Source organism: Lactuca serriola, chromosome 1, assembly GCF_051521515.1.
Source record: "Lactuca serriola cultivar US96UC23 chromosome 1, Lser_US96UC23_V15, whole genome shotgun sequence".
Lineage (NCBI taxonomy): Eukaryota > Viridiplantae > Streptophyta > Magnoliopsida > Asterales > Asteraceae > Lactuca > Lactuca serriola.
The window spans coordinates 60,904,546-60,915,995 of NC_136408.1; positions in this window are offsets into that span (position 1 = coordinate 60,904,546).

Here is an 11,450-nt window from a genome sequence, read left to right on the forward strand (position 1 = left end):
AACTCCTTTATTTATAGCTTTTGGCTTCAAAATTTAAATCCGTTTTTTTTTAAATAACTCTTTAAATATGCAAATCATTAATTTGGTTATTAACCTATAAAATCTAATCTAATCCAATTAAATCTGCAAAATATTTGAGAGTCAAAATTAAAGTCACTAACATTCATAATTTATCTTACAAAATATCCCACATAAAATTAATCGATTTGCGATATTGATTTGAATTTTAAAACTAATAAAATAAGCAAGTCAGTTAATTTGTAAATTTGAATCAATATAACTGATTTTTTTTTTCTAGATTAATAGCCAGAAATCTCCAAGATGATATCTTAGGATCCCATTTTTTTAGAAGATAATGATTTGATTATTCAAAAACATCATATATATACGATTACATTGAAGTTGTTATTCTTACGATTTTGGATTGAGTCCTACAATTTACAGTATTCTTCTTTAACAATTTTATTTTTCAATTCCTTTTCCTAGGTTCTTTTTTTACTTTGTTCTCCTTCTCATTCTCCAATTTCTTGCATTTACTCTATCTTTTTATTACATGTTATTACTGTACTTATGTTGAGAGGTCATGAAAAAAATTAATCAATCTACTTTATGCATATTAGTTTCATTCATATCTAAATATTATTACAAGAGAACCTTTAATTCATCAATGAAGCAATCAGACCCCTTGATTGTATTTCAATCATATGTTTTCTACCCTTAGATCAAATTGTTGACATCATCTTTCCCAAATAAAAATCAAACACAATAACATTTAATTATAGAATCTTTAAATTCAACAGTTATGTTATCAATTGAAGCATATCATTCTATTTATATACGAGATATCAGATTTTATAATTAATATTGTTTCTAATTTAACTCCCTTATTTATAGCTTTTGGCTTTAAAATTCAAAGCCGTTTATTTATTTTTTTAACTCATTAAATAATCATATCAATAATTCGGTTATTAACCCACAAATTCTAATCTAATCTCATTAAATCAGCAAAATATTTGTGATTCAAAATTAAAGTCAATATTATTCATAATTTATTTCCCAGTATATCCCACATAAAATAAATTAATTCGAGATAACAGTTTGAATTTTAAAACTCATTAAATAAGCAAATTAGTTAATTTGAAATTTTGAATCAATATAACTGATATATTTTTTTCAAACGAATAGCCGAAAATCTCCAAGTTGATATATTTTTTATGGGGGTTTGTATATCGAACAAAGTCAATTCATAAAGCTAGTACACAACATGTTTTAATCAATGAGTCGCATTATGTTGTGATAAAACAAATATCACGGGGATCATTTATGTTAAAAATTACTGTATTAAAACACCAAATTGCTCTAATATAAATATTAAATATTTTTATTTAATAAGTTTGATTCAAAAACTCAAAATGAATCTAACTAACATTTTTTTATTAAAATTTCACCTAAAACAATACCATCTATTAATGTGATGTGTATTTAATTTATATTCTCCGTGTTTAACGCAGGTCATAATCTAGTATTTATTGAAATATTATATATTTATTATATTTTTTTGTTATTCTACAATATTTTCAAATTTATAGTTTTTTATATGGTAATTATTATCTTAAATTATGTATGATTTTATCTATTTTTGTAATTATATTTGACATGTTATATTGAAATTATTTTCGATATCATACCATACATAAGACATATCTTAAGTATGGAAATGATATTACATTCCAAAATCTTTATTCCATATAAGCATTTACGAAAATTATATATTTCCTATAAATATAGTCTCTACGATTTTTCATTCCAAATCAAATTTCTCTCTAACTAATTATATTCTTTCATTGCAGATAATAGTATTCCATAACAACTAACAATGCAGATCATGTCGTGTTTGATAAGGTTTCTGAAATCGATGCATCCAAAGAGTCTTGGAACATACGTGTTAAAGTCATCTTGCTTTGGAAGTAGACCTAGAGAAACAATCCTAATATGGTCGTGAGCCTAGACATGATTTTAATTGACCAGCAGGTATTGTTTCTACAAACTTTATTTTTTAGATTGTCAAATTCATATGTATGTCTGTTGATTTTAGTTCCCGACCCCTTCACTCAATATTATTTTTATATAGCTTTCTTAATTTTAATAATCAATTAAGTATGTCGAATTCTTCTTATTATTAATTGTGTAACGTTTCTACAAACTTTATCATTTAGATTGTCAAAATTTTATGTTTTTACTTCAAATTTTATGTGTTTTTGTATAAAAAGGGTATTCTAATTGCTTTTTATATGTCGCAGAAAAATATGAGATGTTTCTACAATAATAATTTTATTTTTTTATTACTTTTTTTGTTTACACTTATCTTTCATTGTCACCTACATGGCAGTAGAATACAAGCAACAATAAAGAAAAATTTTATTCCTCTATTCGATGAAGGAGTTGTTAGGGAGATCAGTAATTTTGCTATGGCTAGCAATGAAGGCAAATACATGCTTGTTCCTCACAAACATAAAATTAATTTCTATAAAACCACAAAAGTTTGTGTATCCACTAATTTTGTTGATATGGTAGATCCTTATCATTTTAGCTTTTTCCCAGATTTGCTAGCTAGGAACCTTGACACTCGTGTTGCATTTGGTATGTTGTTATTTTATTAGTTTAACTTATTTATATACTTCAATTTTTAATGTAATACACATTTGTATTATTATTACTAATTTATTACATTTTCTCACATAGATTTTCTTGGTGAAGTTGTGCCAACTGATCCCGTGTGAGTCATTGTTGAGCATGGAAGAGAAAAAAGGTTAATGAATCTGGTTGCTCAGGATTTTATGGTACACATCTCTTTTATTATTACACTTTCCCACTTTTATATTTATCTTTCATTAATTAATAACCACCATGCATTTTTAGTGGTACGAAAATTGCAGTTGCTTTGTGGGATAGTTTTGCACTGAAGCTAAATACTTACATTTCACAACATCATAATGAAACTGCTCCTGTTATCATACTGCTACGTTTGGCCAAACTCAAAATTTGGGGTGGTAAGGATTTTTTTCAACAGATTATCATTTCAACTTCAAAGTAATTACTGACAATATTATTTTACTTTTTATTTCCAAGTCAGGGTCAAGTTGGTAATTGTTTGTTTGGATCTAGATTGCATATAAATGATGATATGCCTCACATTTTAGAGTTCAAATCAAAGTATGTTTTCTTAATAATTATGAATCCTGTAATGTTTTATGTTTTTATATGATGACAAGTGTAATTATTAATTTATTATATTAAATTAGGTATTTACCATACTTAAGAGATTTAACTTACTAAATTTATACTTTTGTTTTTTAACCTCATTTTTTATATGTAGTCTTAATGCTTTGGATATGAATGTTGAGTCTTCTAGCCGGTCATCGCAGTTGAACTCAATACTGTTGTAGCCAATCCAGAGGATACTACCTCCATTTTCAAATAAAAAACATTGATGAGATCCCTGATTTGAATGAGGTTTAGTTAACATTTTTGTATAAGAATTTCTGCTTTCTATTATTGTTTTGATTTTCTATGTACCATTCATATGAAATAGGATTTTAATATGATTCCTTTCAAACAATGTATGAACCAGGAAGTTGGTTTAACCATCATTGCTAATATCATCGATTTTGATATGGATGAAGGCTGGTATTCATTTTATTGCCGTAATTGTTCTAAAAAAGTTACTAAAAATGATGTTGATGTTGATGCTGGCCCTTTTCACTGTGATGGTTGTGGAATAGTCTCGGATGTAATGGAAAATAAGTAATTATTAGCTCTTCGACTATGCATGCATTTAACTTTTTTCATATATTTCATTGGGTATGTCAAGCTAACTATAAGTATTATGTTATAATTTTTAGGATTATGATAGTGGTTCGTGTGCAAGATGAAACTGGTTCTTCTTCGTTCGTATTGTTTGAACATCATGTAAAAGATCTTTTTCATCGTGGAAACCAATGGTTGATGGAAAAAATAGCTAAGGTTTGATAATATATCTCCATCATTTAAATAATTGACATATGATTTTTCTTCATTAACTTTTCAACTATTTCGTTGTAATGTAAATTAGGATCAAGGACGCCAACAGATGCCTGATGAGTTCAAAATCCTTCTAAATAAGGAGTTTGTCTTCAAAGTTCAGATATCCATGTTCAATCTACAAAACAACTATCGTGCTTACACTGTGCAAAAGTTAAGTGATGATGAAAGGGTTCTTGTTGAGGTTTTTAAACGGTCACCAAATCATGAACACCATATTCTAAATGATAATGGTACTCCTATTAACAAGCCAAATAAGGTGGGGAACTGTCTCACATATATTTCCAAATTCAAACCATATGCCCTCTTTTCATTATATTTTTATTTCATCTTCATGAATTTGTGCAAATATTTTATATATTTTTTTTTATATTTTACTTTGATCGGATTTTTATTATTTTATGTATTTTCTACAGGATACTACTGATTATGTGCATGATGACAATCTTGATGTTGTTGGCCTTGAAGCTTTAACACCATCATGCAGTACGGGGAAATGCCCTATAAGTAATGATGCTAACACTTATTCTTTGGAGTGGTCTTCTTCAAAAACTGGTGTTATTCCTGCTAACTTGAAGATCTCAAAGTTGGAAAAGTTGGACTAATATGAAGCCAACCAACAACATTTTACTTTTCATCTTCAATATGTTTAGAGACATTGTCTTTTTAATATTTTTTGTCGCACTTTTAATAATCAATTCCTTTATTTAATTATATACACAATTTATTTTTACCTAATTTAAAACCTTCTAATATATATCGTTTGCATATGATAACAGAATAAAATTATGGAGGAAGTATTCAAAATCTATTTTTAGGCACTGCATATATTCCCTCCATAATTAAATGCATAATTATATGCTGAGTTTATTTTTTTTTTTACCTAATTTAAACCCAACTAATATTCAATTCTTTTATTTAAATATATACAAAATTTATTTTTTACCTAATTTAAAACCTTCTAATATACATCGTTTACATATGGTAACAGAATAAAATCAAGGAATAAGTATTCAAAATCTATTTTTTTATACTGCATTTATTCCCTCCATAATTATATGCAGACTTTATTTTTTTTACCTAATTTAAATCCAACTAATATCGAATTCCTTTATTTAATTATATACAAAATTTATTTTTTACCTAATTTAAAACCTTCTAATATCAAGTTCCCATATTTAAAGTCTTAGAAATCATCAACATCAATATATATATATATATATATATATATATATATATATATATATATATATATATATATATATATATATATATATAACCAAACACCTAAAACTTATCACACATATTGAAACTTATTTTATAAATATTATTATATTGTTCTTTTAAATTATATAAATTTATATTACTAAATCTGTTTACATCAATGCTTTCAGTTTGAAAATCACAATTATAGTTGAAGATATTACTGGTTCAGTGTCAATTATTTTATATGATTCTGACGCAAAGAAGCTTATAAAAAAACGCACAAGAGTTGGTTCATCAGTTTTATGAGGTTATACATATTAACTTCATTTACATAAAACAAATTTATTATTTTGGTTCATCAGCCCCTTTTCAAGAAATGATTTCAAATCCTTAATTATACATTTCTTTATTATTATTATTATTATTATTATTATTATTATTATTATTCATTTATTCGTTATTTAAACACTTCTAACTTATGAAATGCGTATAATTCTTTAAAAAACATTTGTCCCAAACTACATGATTATTCAGATTAATTGATAAGCTCGTTTCCTGAATTATTAACAAAAAATAGGGGGGGTACAACTCTCCCCCCACTTAACATAATTTCGTCCTCGAAATAAGGTCCTTAAAATGTATTAGACACCAACTAATAGCTCAAGGCACATCTATCTATGGATCCTTATACTAATACGTTTACTCAAATTCTTTTCTTGACCCTCAACTTGCATTTGTGAAAAATCCTACCATTATTTATGGTGTACATTAGCACGTAACCATAGTAATATGCCTCCTGCTTAATTTATAAGATTAAGCTCACGCTTTATTACTGAATTGAGCTTGCTTATACTCTTAATTGTTTCACGCCCTGAAACTTGTCATATGGGTTATCTTGATCTTTAACTTTAACTTTGTCAAACACAAACTGGCTTACTCTTCCCGACATGTAAAGATCTTTCATTTTCTCTTCTACCATATTGTGTAAACCTGGATGCAGATATCAACCCGTTATCATACCTTAAATCTACTTAAAATTTTAATTGACCCAACTTCATTAAGCTCCAATACATATGATCGCAACATGTCATCTAAATATTATACTACACTTACATCTATCTAAAAGCAATATAGTAATAAAAACAACATTTAACACTTCGATCGCCATGGAAATTCTTCGAAAATCATCACATTAACCATGCATTTTTTTTATTGGAATAATTGTAAATTGGCACCTTGTGTATGAATACCACCTTTTATCTAAGATAACTGTTTGCTAGACTTCCTAAAAGAACCTTTGTCCAATTTTCGTGAAGCTTACTGATCAATTTACTGTTGGATTAAATGTTTAATCCCTTAACTATAATTGGTATAAACTTGAATTGATAGTAGCACAATCCTTTTGGGTTGTCGTCATACTAGCAACTAGAAATGATGACTTTTGAAGAGAGAGGTTAAATTTATTATTTGGTTAATAAATTGAAATAAATGGTTTATTAATGTATTATGGAAATATTATATAAATAATAAATCATATTATTTAATTAATAGTTAATAAGAAATTAATTCGAATTAATTTTTGTATTCACTAAATTAATTAAAAGTGTAAGGGATGTTTAGCAATTTATTGATAGTTGAGGGAAGAGGCTTTATAACCTCTCTAGAAGAGGTTGGACTAAAACTTCTAGGAAGGCTCTAGAATTTTCATCCAAGGGCTCTTGGATGGGAGTTCATGGGCTGCTTGGTCCTTAAGCTTAAGGAAGTATAGTTTCCTCCTAAAACTCTAACTTTGGCTATAAGCTACCTCACCTATATAAAGGGCTTTACTGCTTCACACTTTCGACCATCCAAAACCCTAAGGGAATAGCTGAAATTCTTAGAACTTCTCTCCTCTCTCATCTTCTTGCTTATTTTGGGTGTGAACCATTAGAGGCACGCCATTTGTGGTGCTTGCTCTCTAAGCTTCAACAACACAAGGTTTTGATTGTTATTTCTATATAACAATTAAGGTATGTTTTCCTAACCCTATTAGTAATTTAGAAACTACACTAGTAATATTAGGTTTCCCAATTGATGTTCAAATGGTGTATGTTCAATTAGAGAAAACATAGAATGGGACATTTAGGGTTGCATGCACACATAGGTTTGTTGTTTGTTATGCTCAAAACTCATCAGCGGTATCAGAGCATTGGCTTTTTTCTATTGAATTTGATTCCAATTGTTTGAATTTGATTAATTAGGTTTTATAGCAATTAAACCTTTTTGGACTTAGGGTTTTTCGAAATTACGGTTTCCTAACCCTTGGTTTCGAAATTTTGGAATGTTTTTTTTAACCCTTTCCCTTTCCTTTCAAATTTCAAAATTTTGGGTTTCCTTAACCCTCCATATTTTAGAAAACGGCAAGGAATGAAATCCTTGCCTTTGATTTCTTAGTTTTGGTATTATCTCATTATTTGATTAGTTGGATAATTATAAGATTTGATTTATCCCTCCCCACTAAATTTTGAAAATCATGGGTTTTGATTAACTAGATAATCCTCAATTGGTTTAATAAATTAATTAATAATTTAATTAATAGATAATAATTAAATCATTTGTTTTTAATTTTTAAATTTAAATCAAATTCATTTAATTTCGAAATTTAAATTTAAAATTTGAAAATCTTAGTATTTTAAAAGGGTTAAAATACATCCTTATGGATCTTGTTAGTAATTTAATTAAGTGATTAATTAAAAGATAATTAATAAATCCATCAAAAGTTTTAAATTTAATTGAATTAAAAATTTAATTTATTAAAGGATTAAACCCTTGTTGTTTTAAAATATTTTAAAATACAACTTATACTATATATATAATTAAAAGTTTAATATATACTATATGTATAAAAGTAAGTCAGTCGAACCGCTAGTACGCCTCATTCACAAAGCCGATCTATAAGGGGGTATAAGGAAACTGCCTATAAAATGGCAGTTGAATGGGTGTCCACTCTCACCTACCGCTTCCTTGATTGGTGGAGGGTCGTTATCCAAACGGTTTTGATAGGACATAACCTCATTAAAAGTATAATGATGAAAAGTAACTGAACTCTTTTCTAAAATCTCTCGCTTAGTTACTTTAGGAAAACGTGAATTTGGTGCTAATACATGATATTGCACATTACACTTTATAAATCGTTAGTGGAGCGCATGTGGCTAATCGACACACAAATATGGGACTAATAAAGGGTGGTAATGGGTGACTCGAAAATCATCATTTATTAATAGAGTGTGAATGGTTAACCGGCACGTAAAGATGAGAGGATAAATGACATTGAGAGTACCAAGCTAGTTTGCATGGTTATTCACATCTCGTTTGTGATCCTTGGCATCCCAGTCACAAAGTGAGAGCATCATCGAGATTAAACATGCCATTGAATAGTTCATTGAATCTCAAAAGATCTAGGAGTTTCATGAGATTGAAATTATTAAATGCTTTACCTACGTAAAATAGACTCAAATTTGATTATGGCATCCCTCTTCAAAGTTCGAATAAAAAATATGGATCCTAGCCTTAATTTAAATTTATAGGTTAATAATTAAGGATTAAAATCAACTAACTTGAATTCTCTTGTCTCCATTATAGATGTCAAGTTCAGACAACAATGGTCTTCCTCTTCCTTCTGGAAATGTGTTTCCTCTATCTGAAGATGATTTTCCACATGTTGATCAAGGTGAAAGAATGTTCCCTTCTTCAAGCAATGGTGGAACTCAAAATCATGCTTCTCCAACTCTTCTTCCTCCTCCTCCTTCTTCTGCTCCTCCTCCTCCAGCATTGACTCTCCCCAATTCATGCTTCATTCAAGCTCAAAAATATGAAGTCACTCAAGCCCTGTTGGCATGTAAACATCAAGATGGAAAGTCTGTGTGTGTGCATGTTCTGAAAATGAAATCATACATTGACAGATTGGGGATGTTGGGTGTCGTTTTCCCAAGGGAGCTAGCCATTGACTTGGTTCTACTTTTGCTTCCTGATTCATATAGTCAGTTCATTAAAGACTACTATATGAGGGACCACGACGTGACCCTAATTGATCTAACATATATGTTGATTGCTGCTGAAGCAGAAATGCTTAAGAGCACAAGTCAAGCAAAAACGTTTGAAGGATATGTCTCCAAAATTTCCATGGACATTGACAATGGCAAAAATGGTTGTCCAGAAAAGGTTTCTCTTCCCAATAGAAAGGGATCGACCAAGGTCAAACCATTTGACCATGTGGTAAAGAGAAAGGCTAATTCTGAGATAGTTCCATGTGCTGATCCCAGAGAGTCCATATGTTTCTAATGCTAATTGAAGGGGGCGTTGGATGCGAAGTTGTCGTGACTACCTGAAAGATCTCAAAGATGGTAAAGTCAAGTCATATGACTCTACTTTAGGTACATCCACTATCTAACTCCATTATTTTATGTTCCTATTCATAGATTCTTAATGCATGATGTGTTGGTAATATTTTGATGTTGTGTAGGATCGAAGAGAAAGAAGGAAGCTTAAGAAGAGTGAGCTAAATCTGATCGTGAGAAGTGGATTTCAGTTGCATGGTTCGATGATCTGATTTTGGAAGCTACTCTTAGGAGTTCTAATAATTCAATAGATTGCCTGGGAAATGTCAAGAAATAATGTTTTCATATTTTTGCAGTATAAGGACAAAATTTTTCTGCTTATTATCAATAAAATTGAATTTTCTAGTTTATATATTTCCTTGCAATGACATTTATGAAAATTGGTGGTTACATTTCTATTATTAGCAATATTGATCGCGAATTGGATTGTAATTATATCATTTGAGGTAATGTCATAATTGACCAAGTGAAATGGAATTCCCATCACCCAAGTTTTGTAACGTTAGAAGCTTGGAATCATGCAATTTAAATAGTGTGATGTATGATCATTGGGAGACTATGACTACTTCGTTGATCACATGTTTTTATGAGTCAAATGAAGGACTAAACGATCTAGTACACATTTATGTGGACATTCAGATCCGCCACAAAGGATGATGACTTTATTCGTCGTGATTTATTGATGCTTTCAGTAAATATGGTTGTGTTTATAAGATTAAGCATAATTCTGATACTTTGAAAAGTTTCAAAGATTGGCAGAATGAATAAGAAGAATCTATTAGGTAGAAAGATAAAAGTTTCTCCAATCTGAAAGGAAAGGAGGGTAATTTAGTATTATGTTTTAGGGTCATCTTGATGATTGTGGAACTATGTCACAAATTGATCCTAGAAGAACATCTTAGTGCAATTGTTTGACTAAGAAGAGGAATCGGGTATTGTTGAAATGGTTCAATAATGAGATGAGTCATACTTCATATCCAATTAAAATTTTAGAGGCATACTCTAGTAACTACAAATCGTATCATGAAGCTTGTTTCCTACAAATTTGGTTTATAACACCTCATGAAATGTGGAGTAATAATATTTTCTTACTCTAGCACATTTAGAATTGGTAGTTGTGATGTTTTTGGTTAAAACAAAGGATAAGCTAAGACCAATTCTATGAAGTGTTTTTCTTGCCAAGAATCCATACTAACTTTTGAATATGTGTTTTTGCTCGTCAAGGAATGTTCCTTCAGGATTCAATCAAGAATAAACCTTTTAGTTATCAATAACACACGACCTGAGGTTGATAACCTATCATGTTAAGTTGACACATTCTTGTTTTTGTGCATCTTCTAGTTGAGTTGGCAATGTTTATGAGTTCTATGTTTCTCATTTGAATACAAAAGGCAGAGCATGGTGGACAATTATAGTACATTGGTCAATGAAGGTGAGTTGCTTAAACAACAAGGAAGTGAGGGTAGGCCCTTGTGCTACCAGAGGGCAAGAAATTAAGAACAAGCAAGTTCAGTCCATGAAAGCTAAATTTGTATTTTGTCCTAAACGTTATCTTATGATTGTAGGTTGGAATTTGTGGATTCACATGGATGGGAACATGTACACCATAAAATCTAGGTAGCAAAAGGTTTCACTCTAATTCATGAAAATGATTATGAGGAAATACTTTCACTGGTAGATTTTAAAAATTGATAAATATCAATTTGGTTAGTGGTTGTGTTAACTGCATTCTCAAGTTTGCAATATGATTATGGCATCCTTTTTCATAAGTTCGAATTGTGAGAAATG